A 15749-nucleotide genomic window follows, 5' to 3' on the forward strand; every position below is an offset into this window, starting at 1 on the left:
ATATTGCTAATGTGCTCCAGTGGCAACTTTTTTTAAGTTTTGTAAATTTTATTTAATTAATTCAAAATATTTTTCCACGATTACAAGATTTCTGTTCTTTCTCTCCCCTACCCCTACTTCCCTTCCATAGCTGATACACAATTTCACTGGGTTTTACATGTGTCATTGATCAAGAACTATTTCCATATTATTGATAATTGCACTGGGATGATCATTTAAAGTCTACATCCCCAATCATATCCCCCTCAACCCATATGATCAAGCAGTTGTTTTTCTTCTGTGTTTCTAGTCCCACAATTCTTCCTCTGAATGTGGATTGCATTCTTTCTCATAAATCCCTCAGAATTGTTCATGGTCATTGCATTGCTACTAGTAAAGAAGTCTATTACATTCGATTATACCACAGTGTATCAGTCTCTGTGTACAATGTTCTCCTGGTTCTGCTCCTTTCACTCTGCATCAATTCCTGGAGGTCGTTCCAGTTTACATGGATTCCCTCCAGTTTATAATTCCTTTGAGCACAATAGCATTCCATTATCAACATATACCACAATTTGTTTAGCCATTCCCCAATTGGAAAGCAGTACCTCATTTTCCAATTAAGCATTTCTCATCTTCAGAAAAGATCCTGTCATCTCATTTATTCTTATCCTATTGGGTTTCCAATTTACCTCCTTACAAGATGATATTAGTTGCTTTATAACCCAAGATAGTGCTAAGGACTATAAATGTAGGTTTATTGAGTAAGAAAACAGAGATAATATATTACATTTATACACTTACCTTGCTTGCTTCCCTAGCAAAATTCTCCTTTCATTCTTATGATTAATCACACCATTTATGTGACTTATCAATAACAATATTAATACTAACAAATATTGATATAAAAATAGCTTTATAGTCATTCAAGTTCAAGTTCAAAATACAAATATCCTTGTCTTTCTATTTTGGATTATAATTATATGAATGCAATTTTGGTAAATATTAATATTAAGGATTCAATGAGGATAGGACAATGCCAGGGCTGTCTACTGAATCCTTTCTTTAAATGAAAAATTCCATTGATTCTTGAATAATTGCAATTTGATTTATTGATACTATATATTTTATATATATATATGTATATGTGTATGTTTTAAGTTTGAGTGTTTCAATATATTCAATATGCTGGCTCTCCTTAATAGATCATAGCCAATTTGTATTCTAATGTACCTTCTAAGACTCCAGATAAAAGTATTCTCTGAGGCTATCTCCTCTCTAGGGAATGGAAGTTCTGAATTTTCTCACCCATTTTGAACTTCCTCTCTAAATGAGATTATTGTACATGGTTTCATTGGACCTAATTAAATTGTAGGTTAGAGAGTAAGCCAGTGAACAAATGACTTCCCCTTCTTCTACCTCCTCCTTTCATCCTGACACATTTGCTATCACTTGTCTCAGCATAAGCTTTAATTCTGAAATGACTTATATGTTTTTGATGGATATTCATACAGTTGCTGTTGCTGTTGTCCTTTATATTCAAAATGGATCAAAGAGAAATCACTGGTGATACACTTTAACTTGCATATAAAATAGATTTAAGTGAGGTAGGGTTTCACAGAGTCTTTGGCTTCACTCTTCTTATAGAGTCTTCACATTCTTGGGGTGAATATCCCCACGACTCACCAATAGGTCTGACTCCTGTAGGTTACCCTCGACCTGATTTAGCCTATTTGCTGATAAGATTTACAGGGATGTGACTACTCTGTATGCTACAGCTTCTTGAAGCCACAGGTGAATGGTAGAAGACAGATGAACACCAGAGGAAGAAAACAGCCTTGAAAAGGTCCCTGAGTAAGTCCTCACACCAAGGATACTAGTCTTCCCTGGACACTATGTACACCCCTATTTATATAATAAATTCTTTAAAAAACCAAATTCTTTAAAATATCATTTATATTGGGCTAAAATGGAAGGAGTTATTGTTCATGGAAATAAAGCACTGATTCAGAATTCAGAGGGACTGCACTGCTTCAAAAATTTTCCTTTTATATTTACTACTTACACATCCGTGGCAAGTCACTTAAAATTCTTGGGCATCAGGTCTAGCATCTATAAAATTAGGTGGCTGAATTACGTGGCATTTTTTTTTGTTCATGTTTAGCTTTAGATCTATGGTTCTATGTGAAAGATGACATTTTATTTCATGCTAAACTCTACAGTCATAAAACTATATAAATATATATATCAACTTCAAGCAATCACTGATTTTTCTGAGGGGGAACATGGTGTAATAAATGAATGAATAAACAGGTGGAAGCATGAATCGGTAGATAAATGGATCAATGGATTGATGGATTGATGGATGGATAAAAAAAAACTTTCAAGTGCTCACTATGACCCAAACCTTGTGGATGCAAATTTAAAAAAAAAAAAAGAATAGAAAATCTTTGTACTCAAAGAGCTTATATTCTGTGAAGGGAAAAATAATAGGTTTGGAAAGTAAGATGAATGGTGAGAAGAGCAAAAGGGAAAGAGATTGAGACACTCTTTAGAGTAGAAATGACAGTGTTGACTTCAATATGGCTCCTGAAATGGAAAGAGAATTGAGGGGGGGGGGTGTCAGGGCAGTTGATGAGAAGATAGTCAGGCTTCAGCTGAAGCCCTTTTGTGACTGCCTAGATATAGAAGACCATGGGAAAGACTCACCAATTGCCACAGTGGAAGACAAGAAAAGAACAACCTATTTGAAGTCAGAAGACTTGGGTTTTATTCCAAGTTCTATCATTTATGAACTCTTTTTTTAAACCTTTACCTTCTGTCTTGGAGCCAATACTGTGTAAGGGCTGGGGAATGGGGGTCAAGTGACTTGCCCAGGGTCACACAGCTGGGAAGTGTCTGAGGCCAGGTTTGAACCTAGGACCTCCCATCTCCAGGCCTGGCTCTCAATCCACTGAGCCACCCAGCTGCCCCCTCCCACATTTATGAACTCATAAGAAATTTGACATTGATAAAATTACTGAACTGTACTTAAGTTTCCTCCTGAAAAAAAGTTAGACATTGGAAGAGATAACTTCTTTTTTTAACCCATTACCTTCTTTCTTAGAATCAAGACAGATTGTGTATTTGTTCCAAAGCAGAAGAGCAATAAAGGCTACTCATGGACTTTAAGTGACTTCCCAGGATTATACAAGATAGGAAAGAGATGGCTTCTAACTCTTACTCTAAGGGCTGAACTCCTTGAGGGAAGCATCTCTATTGGGTGTCTCAACTTATTTTCCTTTTCTTGCTCCTGAAATCTCAGTAATCCTGTTTCTGTACTTATTATTCAACTGGAACTGCCCTTTCTAACATTATCAAGGATCTCTAAACTGGCAAAAATAATAGTTTTTTTGTTGTTGTTTTTTCTCTCTCATCCTTTCTTATCTTTCTGTTGCCTTTGAGACTTTAAATCACTTTCTTATTTTCTGGATATTAATTTCTTTTTTCTGCTTTGCCCATTAAAAAAATCCATACCTTCTGTCTTAGTATCAAGAATATGTATTAGTTCCAAGGGAAAAGAGCAGTAATGTAAGGGCTAGACAATTGTTGTTAAGTGACTTGCCCAAGGTCACACAGTCAGGAGGTGTCTAAGGCTAGATCTAAAGCCAGAACCTCCACTCTCCAGGCCTGGCTCTCTATCCACTAAGATATTTATCTGTCCCTCACTCACTGGATTTCTAATCATTCTAATTCACCTTTAGTAGATATTCATCTAGATTTTACACACTAATTATGAGTGATTTCCCAGGCATTTTTCTGGGCATTTTCCTTTCCCACAATACTTATTTTAGGTAACTTGAGTTCAATTATTATATGTGATAACCCTTAATTCTCCGTTCCTTTCTATCAATGTTCAAGAGGAATCTCAAAATAAACTCATCCCAAATAAAACTCACTATCTTTTACTCACAGACTCTTCCCTCTCCTGAACTTTGCTATTACTATCAAGGATAACAGCATTCTTTAAGTTATTCAGGAACCAAAAAAAAAAAATAACAATCCCAACATATTTCATTCTTAACTCCTCACTCTTACTGGTGCCATATGTCTACCTCTTGTCAGATCTTATTGTATCACTTTTTACTTTTCTTATTTCCATCCAGATCATTCCATTCACAAAGCCACTGACCTAGTACAGGACCTCAACACCTCTCTCTTAGCCTGCTGGAATAGCCTTTTAAAGAATGACCTTTCCTCAAGGTTTACCCCATTCCAAGTGATTATTCAATCAAATATCTGTGCTGACCTACCTAAACCACATATCAAGCCCCGTCACTCTCATATTCAAGAAACTGATATGGCTTCCTTTCTTACCTCCAATATCAAAAATTAAATGTTCTCTTTGGCATTTGAACCCCTTCACTACCTTGTCCTTTCCAATATTCCCAGGACTCCAAAGACAACTTTCCTGATATTATTTCTTTCCCTCAACAGACTCTATATAGCCTCACATACAATATTCCATCTCTTAATATCTAGAATGCTCTTTCCTCCTATCTATTTCCTATATTCTCTTACTTGCTTCAAGACTCAACTTAAATTCCACCCTCCATAGGAGGACACAGTCAATCCTTATATCCTACTGCCCAACCAACCATTTCTTTCCACTGAGATTAAATATACATACATATACAAATACAAACACATGCTATATGCACACACATATATATTCATACATTCATGTTTACATATGTGTATATGTATGTTGTGTGTTCAAAGAAACATATATACTGCTGAATGGAAGCTAAAAACTGCAAACTTGTAGCCTAGTCAGATCTGATGAACCCCAAGTTTTAGGACTAGCTTGTAAATTGGAGACCCCAAAACTTGTACTTGTTCCTTGTTCCTGTGAGAAGCCACCCTGAAGGGAATCTCAGGCTAGCAGTTTCAGACTGAATAATGGACCCTAAAGTAAATGACAATCCTTGTGAGGTGGGACTAAACATAAACTAAGTGCCTCTTTTTGCCTTAGAAGCTTCCTCATTGTATCATATCCCCCTTTTGGGAATCGAACTCAGGATTCTCAATTTAGGAGACACTCATGCTGCCTATTGAGCTAAAGAGTCACTTGGTTTAAGCTTATAGATTACTGAAAATTTAAGTCTTTCTAAGCCTAATTAGAAAGGGGGATGTGGTACAATGAGGAAGTTTCTAAGGCAAAAAGAGTCACTTAGTTTATGCTGTCCCACCTAACTAGGATTATCATTTTCCTTAGGGTCTATTATTCAATCTGAACTGCTAGCCTGAGATTCCTTTCAAAATGGATTCTCATGGAAACAGGGAACAAGAACAAGCTTTGAGGTCTCCAATTTACAATCTAATCCTAAAACTTGGGGTTCATCAGATTTTACTAGGCTACAAGTTTGGGGTTTCTAGATTCCATGTTGACAATACTTTCTGTGGATATTGTCTATATTATTTGAATGTGAGATCTTTTAGGGCAGGACCCATTTTTTCCTACTTTCTTTGAATCTACAGCATGTAAAGTATCTGGTACATAGTATATGCTTTTGCCTTATTCACTGACTAAATCTATGAGCTACTTATAAACTCTGGTTGGTGATAGCTATGTCACTGATCTACTCCAAAAGTCACTTGCCTTGTGTACAAAATGAGCATATGTACATAATAAGATCAATGACCATATAAACATGAGTTATTATAGAGTTAATAAATCCCAACATTTTAAAGGTGGGGAAAATAGGGTGTCTTTGAGTTACAATAATGTCCCAAGGTCACTTGTGCAGTAAGAGGCAAAGCAAATAGTTGATCCCAGTTTTTCTGATTCTAGATCAAATAATTTCCTCGACAATATAACTACATCTAACAACCAACATTTCAATTTTCCCATTTTCTATGTCATTGATTAAGAATGCAGCCCTTGCAAAGCAAGTAAATAGTTTCAAGAGTAAACCTTTTTCTTGACAGTTCCTAATTAGACTAATGTTACCAAAGTCTTCTAAGTACCAAAAAATAATAATATAAAAACTGTTATAAACAACTACCTTCATAGTCAAGACATTCCCTCCTAACTCATTCAAACCCTTCTAATTTCAATTTCTCCAATGAAAACTATTCAAACAACTTTTTTTTTGGTCATTTACCCCATAGTTACAGTTGCCAATATCTCACTTTTATTTAAATACATTTTCTTGGTTTATTAAAACACAATTTCATAGGGGCAGGGGGATTGGGACGCAACTAAAGAAAACAAACAAAAATAACCATAACCAATCTGGATGTGAGGATAGTCCTAAATAAGGCATTGATACATGCTGTTTCATTTCTGTGGAGATAGGGAGGAGGAGACACTTGCCTAAGGCTTTTCTGTTCCTTTTACCAAAACCCAGAAATAAAATCATGCCCTTCCCTGTTTCTCATGGCTTTGACTAAAAAGGAACAGACCAGTCAACTCAGAGATAGTGGCCAAAAGTGATAGAACCGTAATGTCCCTTTTTATGGTAGGCTGATTTGATTTTCTGCCTTGAATATTTTTTAAGTCAATGATGTAACTTCAAATATATAAGAGAGCAATGGTGTACAGGAACATTTCTTGCATTTACAGTCAGAAGTTGAGTTAAAATAGTATCTCAACCAGTCATTGAGTGATTCTGAACAATTCACTTAACATTTCTGTGACTCAGTTTTCTTCATCTTTAAAATGACAATAGTAAACTTATCCTACCTAAATCAGAGGATTTCTGTGAAGATAAAATGAGACTATACATTTAAAGGTCTTTTTTTACTGATTGATTTATTTTAGATCTCTGGTCTATAAAACATTGTGTCACTGCTTGGAGAGGCTAGTCCCTATTTACCTTCTTGTAAGCACTGAATTAATTTAACACTCTTCAGAATCAATTCTATGCCAGGCATGGCGTTAAGCCATGAGGATACACTGAGGATACAAAAAAGGCAAAAAAGCAAAACAAAACAAAACAGTCCCTGCCCTCAAAGACCTTAAACTCTAAGGGAAGAGAGAATATTGAAACAAATTTATACAAATCAAATTATATGCACAATAAATAGGAAATCGTTTTTAAAATGTTCTTCCATGGTTATCCTTCTTAGGTTCTGATGCTGAAACACTGGAGTGTTATGTATTAGAAGAGAAGTGAGTAGATTAGAAGGGTGGAGATTAGTAGTGAATTAGTAGTGAAGAAGTGAGCTAGAGAGGGACTAACCAAATCTGGTGACAAAAAAGAATAAGGACAGGACAGATTTGAAAATAAAATTACTTCAATGTGCTGTTCTTTTAAATTAAATCTTAATTTATTTTGAGAGGGTTACTTTCCTTGCATTTCTAAACATAACTTTACATTTCTCTTAACTAATGATCTGCTAAAAAAAAGAAAGAAAAATAGTGCAGAAAACTAAATCAACACATCAAAACCATAAGCAGTACATTCATATTCATGCTTGTATTCATCCATCTCTATGAAGCAGGGAGAGATATGTGTTTTCTCAACTCTTTTCCTGGGTAAGTTTAATCATAATAATTTTGAAGAATTATAGTGTTTCTTTGTTAGTGGTAGTAGTAGTGCTGTTGTTAATTTATTTTTGATAATTCTTTGCTGATGTTACTATTGTAGTCCTTGTCAACATGGAATCTAGAGGTCCTGGGACTTGTGAGATTCCATGTTGACATCCTGTATTTTTTCTCTGTTTCTACTTATTTTACTCTGTATTATCCAAATCTCACAACTCCATGCCTCTCAGAAATGATAATATTTCATTATATTTAAGTATCCCAGTGAGCATTGCCCTTTATTTCTAGTTTTTGGTGTAACCCAACATACTGCTCTAAATATTTCTGTTCACGATATGACTAGCAGTGAGATATCTAGGTCAAAGACTATGGGGGAATTTTTACCATTTCCTTTAGAATAATAATACTTTGCAATATCAACATGGAATCTAGAAACCCTAAACTTGTAGCCTAGTAAGATCTGATGAACCCCAAGTTTTAGGACTACCTGATAAGCTGGGGACTCCAAAGCCTGTGCTTGTTCCCTGTTTCTTTGAGAATCCACCCTGAAGGGAACCTCTGGCTAGCTGTTTCAGACTGAATAATGGACCTTAAGGTAAATGACAATTCATGTCAGGTGGGGCCAAGCCCAAATCAAATGACTCTTTAGTGTAGTAGGCAGCTGTCAGTCTCTTATGCTGAGAGTTAGATCCTCAAAAGGAGGGTGTGATACAGTGGGAGAAGCTTCTGGAGACAGGAAGAGTCACTCAGATTGACCTGATGGCCATTGTCTTTTACCTTGGGGTCCATTATTCAGTCTGAAACTGCTAGCCTCTGATTCCTGTCAGGGTGGATTCTCACAGGAACAGGGAACCAATACAAGCTTTGGAGTCTCCAGCTTATCAGCTAGTCCTAAAACTCGGGGTTCATCAGATCTTATGAGGCTATAATTTTGGGGTTTCTAGATTCCATATTGACAGAAGTTTTCCCCATTGTATCACAGTCCAAAAGCTCGTACCCTAGCCTTTGGCTATAGCCTCTTTCCCAAGCTTGAGTCTAACCAGTTAGTTTATGTTCCATTTCTTTAATTCCCCAAAAGGTATATAAAACCTCAAGTTCTTTTGCTGCCTGGAAGAATCTGCTTTGGTGATGTGTTTTCCCAGAGACATTATTCCCAGAGTCCCAGAACTTTGGCTCTGTGTGGTATTTAGCTCTTGACTCTCAGTGGTGGCAGAATCTTGGGCTTTGTCTCTCTTGTCCTGATTAAAGACTTGTTCTTTCTACCTGACTTAGTGGTTCTGGTTCCCTTCCAATAACTTTTCCTGTGGGCTAAGCATAATCATTTTAATTTTACAACATTCAATTTCAATTGTGGTGTTGTTCTCTCCATTCATACTTTGTATTTTCATTTTGTATATCATTTTAATATATATATATATCATTTTACTAGTTCTGATCATGTAACTTTGCATCAGTTCCCATAAATCTTCCCATGATTTTCTGAGTTTACCACATTCATTATTTCTTATCATACAGTAATAATAGACTAATGTAAACAAGAACCATGTTTGCCTATTTTTAAATGAATGAGCATCTTCTTTTAGAAATATTTTGCAATATAAGGTATCTTTTTGTCTTCAACTTGCTTGGAGTAAAAGCCTATCAATCATATCCCTCGGTCAAAGTATATTTGTACATTAGGTATATATATATATATATTCATTATATATAATATGTGGTATTTATATATGTAATGAAAATATATATTTAAAAGTACAAAATGTTTTACATGTAAACTCTACTGGAATGGAGATGATTTTGGTTTATAGACCCTTTTGAAGCAATAAATGAGAGTGGTACTGAGTTTGAGATCATGGATCTCTCCATATCTATGAAACTATGACAAAGAAATGTGATAAGAAAATACAGTGCTATGTCTTATCAGTTACACTAGTATTAATAATAATGCCTAAGTATTTAACCAGGAATCAGGAGATCTGAGTTATTATGGTACCTGACTCAAAAGTTAACTCATTGTGTAATTCAGTTTACCTCTTTGGACCTCATCTATTCAATGAGAATTTTTTCTACAGGGCTTTATATTCTTTCCTAATAATCTGATTCTATAATTTTATTATATGCTCTCATGCCACTGAAGAAAACATCTGGGAGTTGAAGAAAGCTTAATAATAATTACAGGTCTTAGAAGAGGAGGGATTTAAGAATGAATAACTATATCTTCATTACCCTGAATACATTTGATTGGAACAGGAGGAGGTAGGGTGTGGTTGGTCTTCCTAGATGTCCATTTATAAAGATTCTATTTCCTTATTTGTATTCGCTTTGAAGGATTACCAAAAAAAAAAAATAATAATAATAAGAAGAAGAAGAAGAAGAAGAACTCATCTGCATGTTTTCCTATAATTTAAATTCTTTGTTCTTCAATTTATTCTTGAAAGAATTGAAATTTCTACTCTTTCCAAGTCTTGGATCATTGGAAATATCACAAAACATTTCCCTTTATTGTATTATAACACTCCAACTCCTCACTGAGAGAGTGACTATAAAATTCAAGAAACATTTAAGTCTGTGTCTGGTTTGAGACTCTTTTTATTTGATGATCTATCTTTACTTGGAATGAACTAAACTGAATTCCAAAGCAGGACTATGGAAATGAAGGCTAGGTATGCCGCCCACTAAGCTTCTGCATGGATTTATGCAGAGACCTAAAGCCATTCACTGCAAAATCAATCAGATTCAAATAGGGAATGTACCTCTATGAAAGGGAACTATTGCAAAAGTTTTGGTTACAATTGCATAAAAATGTAATTGGATAATAAAACTTGCTCTTTACAGCACTCAGAAGCTTTCAAAGGATGTTGGAAATAAAAGCATGTGCTGTTTAATAGATAGAGAAAGGAACTGCAGGGAAGTAAAATGACTTTCCCAAGGTCACACAGGATTAGAAACAAAAAATCTCAGATTGTAATAAAGAATAAGGAATGCAGAGTTGTATTTGGCAATATTTTTCCCTTTAGGAACAGGAAATCATAATTATGTGACTAGTACATATTATTCATTTTAATATATCTATATAATGGATTAAATTAAATATATTAATAACATTAATATAAAATATTAATATTTAATAGTGCTGTTTCCTTTTTTGTTCCTTTGCTCTGTTTATCCACTTAAAGGAAATTTATTTGACATATTTTTTTTTAATGGGAACTTTCTACTGATTCCCATCCTTATACATACATACATACATACATACATACATACATACATATATATATATATATATATATATATATATAAACATAGTTAAGGGAAAGAAATCAATTCACTGGTCATGTCTAAAGTGAATTTCTAGTCAACCATCTTAATTCTGAAAGTTGGGAGAATGATTTGTCATGAGGTGTCTAAAGTCATGATAAGTTATCAAACTGATCAGAGTCCTGACTCTTTGAATGTTATTTTATTTTATGCTAATGTAGTCATTGATAAGATTGTTCTCCTGGTTCTTCTCATTTCATTCTGTATTTTTATTATATGTCTTATGTAGCAATTTCTTTCTGATTTTTTCATATTCATAACTTCTTATAGAACAAATATTTTCCTTTTTATGCATATATCACTTTTTTATCTAACCAGGTACAATGGAAATGCATTGATTATCTGGTGAATACTACTTTTGTTAACTTTTGCAATTTATATTATTGGACCTTACTTTATTCAACTTTGAAACAGTTGGACTAGATGGACACTGAAGGAACCAAGATAGCTGGGCATCCATTCTTCTTCCAGTCATTTGTTCTACTTCAAACAAGGTAGCTAAAACACTTTTTCTCCTTATGGTACTTTCTACATTTTTATTTTTACTTCCTTAGGGTTTATCAGTTTTATCACTTGTTCAAAAAAGATACAAAATAAGTGAATTTTTCTACATAGTTTTCCTTAGTTCAATTTGTCTCATCTTTTCATTTTTTGCCAATTGGCTTCTGCTCTTGTCATTTATGCATTGTACCTCTTATTTATTATGTTTGAATTTCTACGTTTCTATGGTAGAATAGTTCTTCCTTTAAACTCCTTAAAATTTGTAGACCAGCAGTCTTATAAACTATACATTACTGTTTCCTCTTCTATAGATATTTACAGCCAAATGCTTGACTTTCCCATCCCTTTTCAATCCCTAGCTATACCATTTCTTTGTGTTAACTTTTATTACAAGAAAATGGACTGAGAATTTCCATATAAGAAGAAAATGAGAACCAGAGAAGTTAGTTGCCTTGGCTAAAATTGTATAGATTGCAAGTGATTTGAACCCAGAATTTGCTCTGAAGCAGGAAATGAAAATATTAATATTCCCTGGTTTTGTTTTGTTGTTGCCTGGTGTGTGTGTGTGTGTGTGTGTGTGTGTGTGTGTGTGTGTGTGTGTGTGTGAAGAGGTATCATGGTATAGGTCTTTGAGTGCTGAGCTTTGAGTTAGGAAAACCTGAGTTTAGTTTCTGTTTTTGGTACTTACTGGATCTTTTATACTTGGCAGAGCACTTAGGTTTTATGTATCTTGAAAAAAAAGGCTCCAAAATTTTATACTGTCATAGCTGGGTTGTGATCTCTCCTTTCCTTCTTTAGAGAACTCTCAATATCAGACATCACAAATCCTTTACATATTTGCATATAGATGAGGACACTTTGGCTCAAAGCATTGGAGAGACAATTAAAAATGGTGCTGGAACCCAATTTTTAATTCCTCATCTATTTTTCTGCTGTGCTATTACTCTTTTGGTGACATACTGCATTTGGCAGTGTCTACACACACACACACACACACACACACACACACACACACACACACACACTCATGCACATTTATAGAAAAAAGTGTAATATGACAATCCTTGGAAAAAAATGATTATTTTCATTATGTTCCAGTTACTGCTGTAGATCTAGTATGCCATGCCTTCTTATTTAATGGATGTCTACATTCCTCTTTGTAAGCAGTTTTGAACATCTCTTGTTTATGCTATTGGGATCTCATCTCTCAATGGGACAATGGAGTTTTGGATTGAGAGAGGCAAATGAGCGCCAAGGGAATACAGTCCAAAGTTTCTGCCAAGGCATCCATAGAGTCTTTGAATACTGTGCTCCAGGGAGGGGAGAGAGCTGCCTCTTAGCCTTTTATTCCCTTCATGAAGCCTTGCTTGGATGCCAGAGGATATTTGGCAGAATGAGGCATCTTGGAGAACTGGTTCATCATGGTAACTCAGGACAACATGTATAGTTTGGCTTTGTTTGATTTAAGAGATTCCTCTTGTTCTTTCATGAACAGATATTGAAGCTTGGGAATATATCACAAAGTTACCATAAAAAGGGAGACTAGATCACCATGGTGGCCAAAAGTCTTCAATTTCTCATTTGGTTTTCACCAGATGAAAATAACAATAATACTTCAAATAGATGTAGTACCTCATGTTTAAATTGCTTTATATACAATATTTTACTTTATCATATAAACAATCTCATGCATGTGGGGAATATGCATATTATTAGCTGCATTTGGAATCTGAGATTCAGAATCTAAGTAACTTGCTCATAGAAGTTGCTTCGAATGCATAGAAGGGCTAGGAGTGAACTTGGCCCTTATGAATCCAAATCTAAGGATAATTCCTCTTATTACCTTTTCTCTACATATAAATAAAAATCCTGCCTAAGTACATATTTGTTGTACCGAGGGACCAGAATAAATGAAGCTTGTATTTTGTTCTGCATTTTTGGTACTGGTTGGGAATATGACCTTGGGTAAGTTGCTTGACAGATTCCAGCCTCAATTATTTACAGCTACTTAAGAGACAGATTGTGTGATAAAGATATGATGAAATAGTTAATGAGATAATGTTTGTAGTGTCCTCTGAGGTTCTTGGATAAAAGATGCCAAATGAGCAAAATACATTCTCTCACAGTTATTCTTTAAGGGAAAATGAACACATGGAGACTTCTCATAGCTAGCTATGTGAAAGATGAGAATGTTGGATCAATTCCCAATGCCTTGTTGCCTAGTCAGAAGACATATCTCTAGATCTTTACTACCATTCCTAAAAGGTGTTATCACTGGAATATGTTTCAGACTTGTGAAAGCATATGACACTGTCACCATTAAGGAACGATAAGTTTATATTTGCAAAGGAAACTATAACACGAAGTCAGTACAATTCCAGAAACAAACATAATAATCATGGCAGTAATCAGTGATATTTTGGTTTAAAAAGTCAGGATCTCTCCTCAAAATATCAGCAACAACCCCCCAAACCCACAAATATTAGAACAATTGTTAAAACCTAAAATAAAATAAAGGTAAATGTAATGTTCTCTACTTCAGTTTAAGAAAAGAGAGGAAATGTGAAAGTACAGTGTAAGGGACTAATAACAAGAAAACACTTATTATTAGAAAGACTAAAATTTTCAGTAGTCTATAAGCTTCACATGAGAAAAAATTAGTTATCTAATAAAATCATAGGCTTTATTTAGAGAAATATAGTGTCAAAAATGAGGAAGTTGATACTCTGCTGGATTCACAATATGCTTAATCTTCCACAAGTGGAAGTTCCACATTTTGAAAATTAAATAATAAACCAAGAATATATCTGGAGAAGGCTGAACCAAAAGGTGAGAATATTGAGAATCATGCTATGAGGATACAATGGATGAAATTGTAATACTTAGTCTGAAGAAGAGAAGACAGTGGAACCCGAAAACTGTGCAAGGTTTTTGAAGGTTTGTAATATGTATAAGGTATTAACTGCATTCTGATTTGTCCTCGGTGGAAAACAAAAAACCTAAACAAAAGAAACAAAAAATAAGAGTAATGAATGAAACTTACAGGGAAGATTCTGGCTCAGTGTAAAAAGGAAGAAAATCCTCCCAAATTATTGTAATAGAATGCCTACCTAAGTAGGTAATACAATCATAGCATTTGATCATTTAGTATTGAAAAAGACCCTTTGTACCATTGTGTCCAATCCTTTCATTTTATCCATTAGGAAGATGAGGTACCAGTGGTCATACATTGAGTACACTCAGAAGTATTAGAATACTGATAGCAGAATTGAGAATGTATTTCACCATTCATAGAAGTCTTCAAACAGAGAAAAAATGATCTCTTTTCAGGGAAATTGTAGAGGAAATTCCTCATCTAGCATGCTTATATTAAATAACTGCCAAGGGGGTTGTCTGACATTGAGTGTCTCAGTTTTTGCAAGCTTATTTTTATATTAATATTTTAGAAGTTTCAAAGCTCACAATAGCCTTCTGTCATTGTCTCCATCTTGATTTTAAAGAAAAGTTAAATATACTAAGATTAATTTGGTGCTCATACACTGAAGATGATGGAGCTAGGACCAAAATCCAGGTTTTCTTAGCTTTTTGAATTTTACTGACATTTGAGACATTACTTGACAACACCATTAGATAAAACCACATTTCTAAAAAAAGAAGTCACTGTGAATTGGCATTCGAGTTTTTGTAGCTAGTGTAATTTATGGCAAACCACTTTAATATTATCTTAAAATAATATTAACTTTAGGATATACTGCATAAAACAGAGAAATTAATATCATAGTAGATTCCTATTAATATATTATTTCCTTCAATAACTAGGAGTAACAATGAGCTCAATTCTACAATGCTTAAAAGAGAATAATAAGATAAGAGAAAAATTCTCAAATTCCTATCACACATCTTTTATCTCTCTGGTTGCAAGGAAAAGAAAAAGATGAGGAAGGGGCAATTTCCCTCCATGTGTGCAATTGAGTAGAATTATGTAATAAGTGAATTGAATGGTTTTTTTGGTTGGTTTTATTTTTCTTTTTAACCAGCATGAGAGATCTTGCCTAAGAAGGTAGCAAGAAGAACACTGGACCCATTTGGGGAAGTTTTCTCCTATGAAAAATGAAAAATGACAGAATTCAACTATACTATCCCTAAGGTCTCCCACCTACCTTAGATGTATTACTTTATACTCTGCATTAATACTGAGGTTTCCAGAGAAAATAAATCACAATCTACAAAATGCAGTTTTGTACATCTGTCAATAATTGAGTAATAGTTAAAATCACTCCCCTGATACATATATACATATAAACATACACACAAATGAGTTATTAATTAACTAAGATGAGACTTTAATGTTAGAGAGTTTATTCTTTAGGGGTGAAGAGAAAGAATATGAAAAAGAATTTGTGATGAGACCATGTGAAAA

This window comes from Monodelphis domestica, chromosome 6 (assembly GCF_027887165.1).
Source record: "Monodelphis domestica isolate mMonDom1 chromosome 6, mMonDom1.pri, whole genome shotgun sequence".
Lineage (NCBI taxonomy): Eukaryota > Metazoa > Chordata > Mammalia > Didelphimorphia > Didelphidae > Monodelphis > Monodelphis domestica.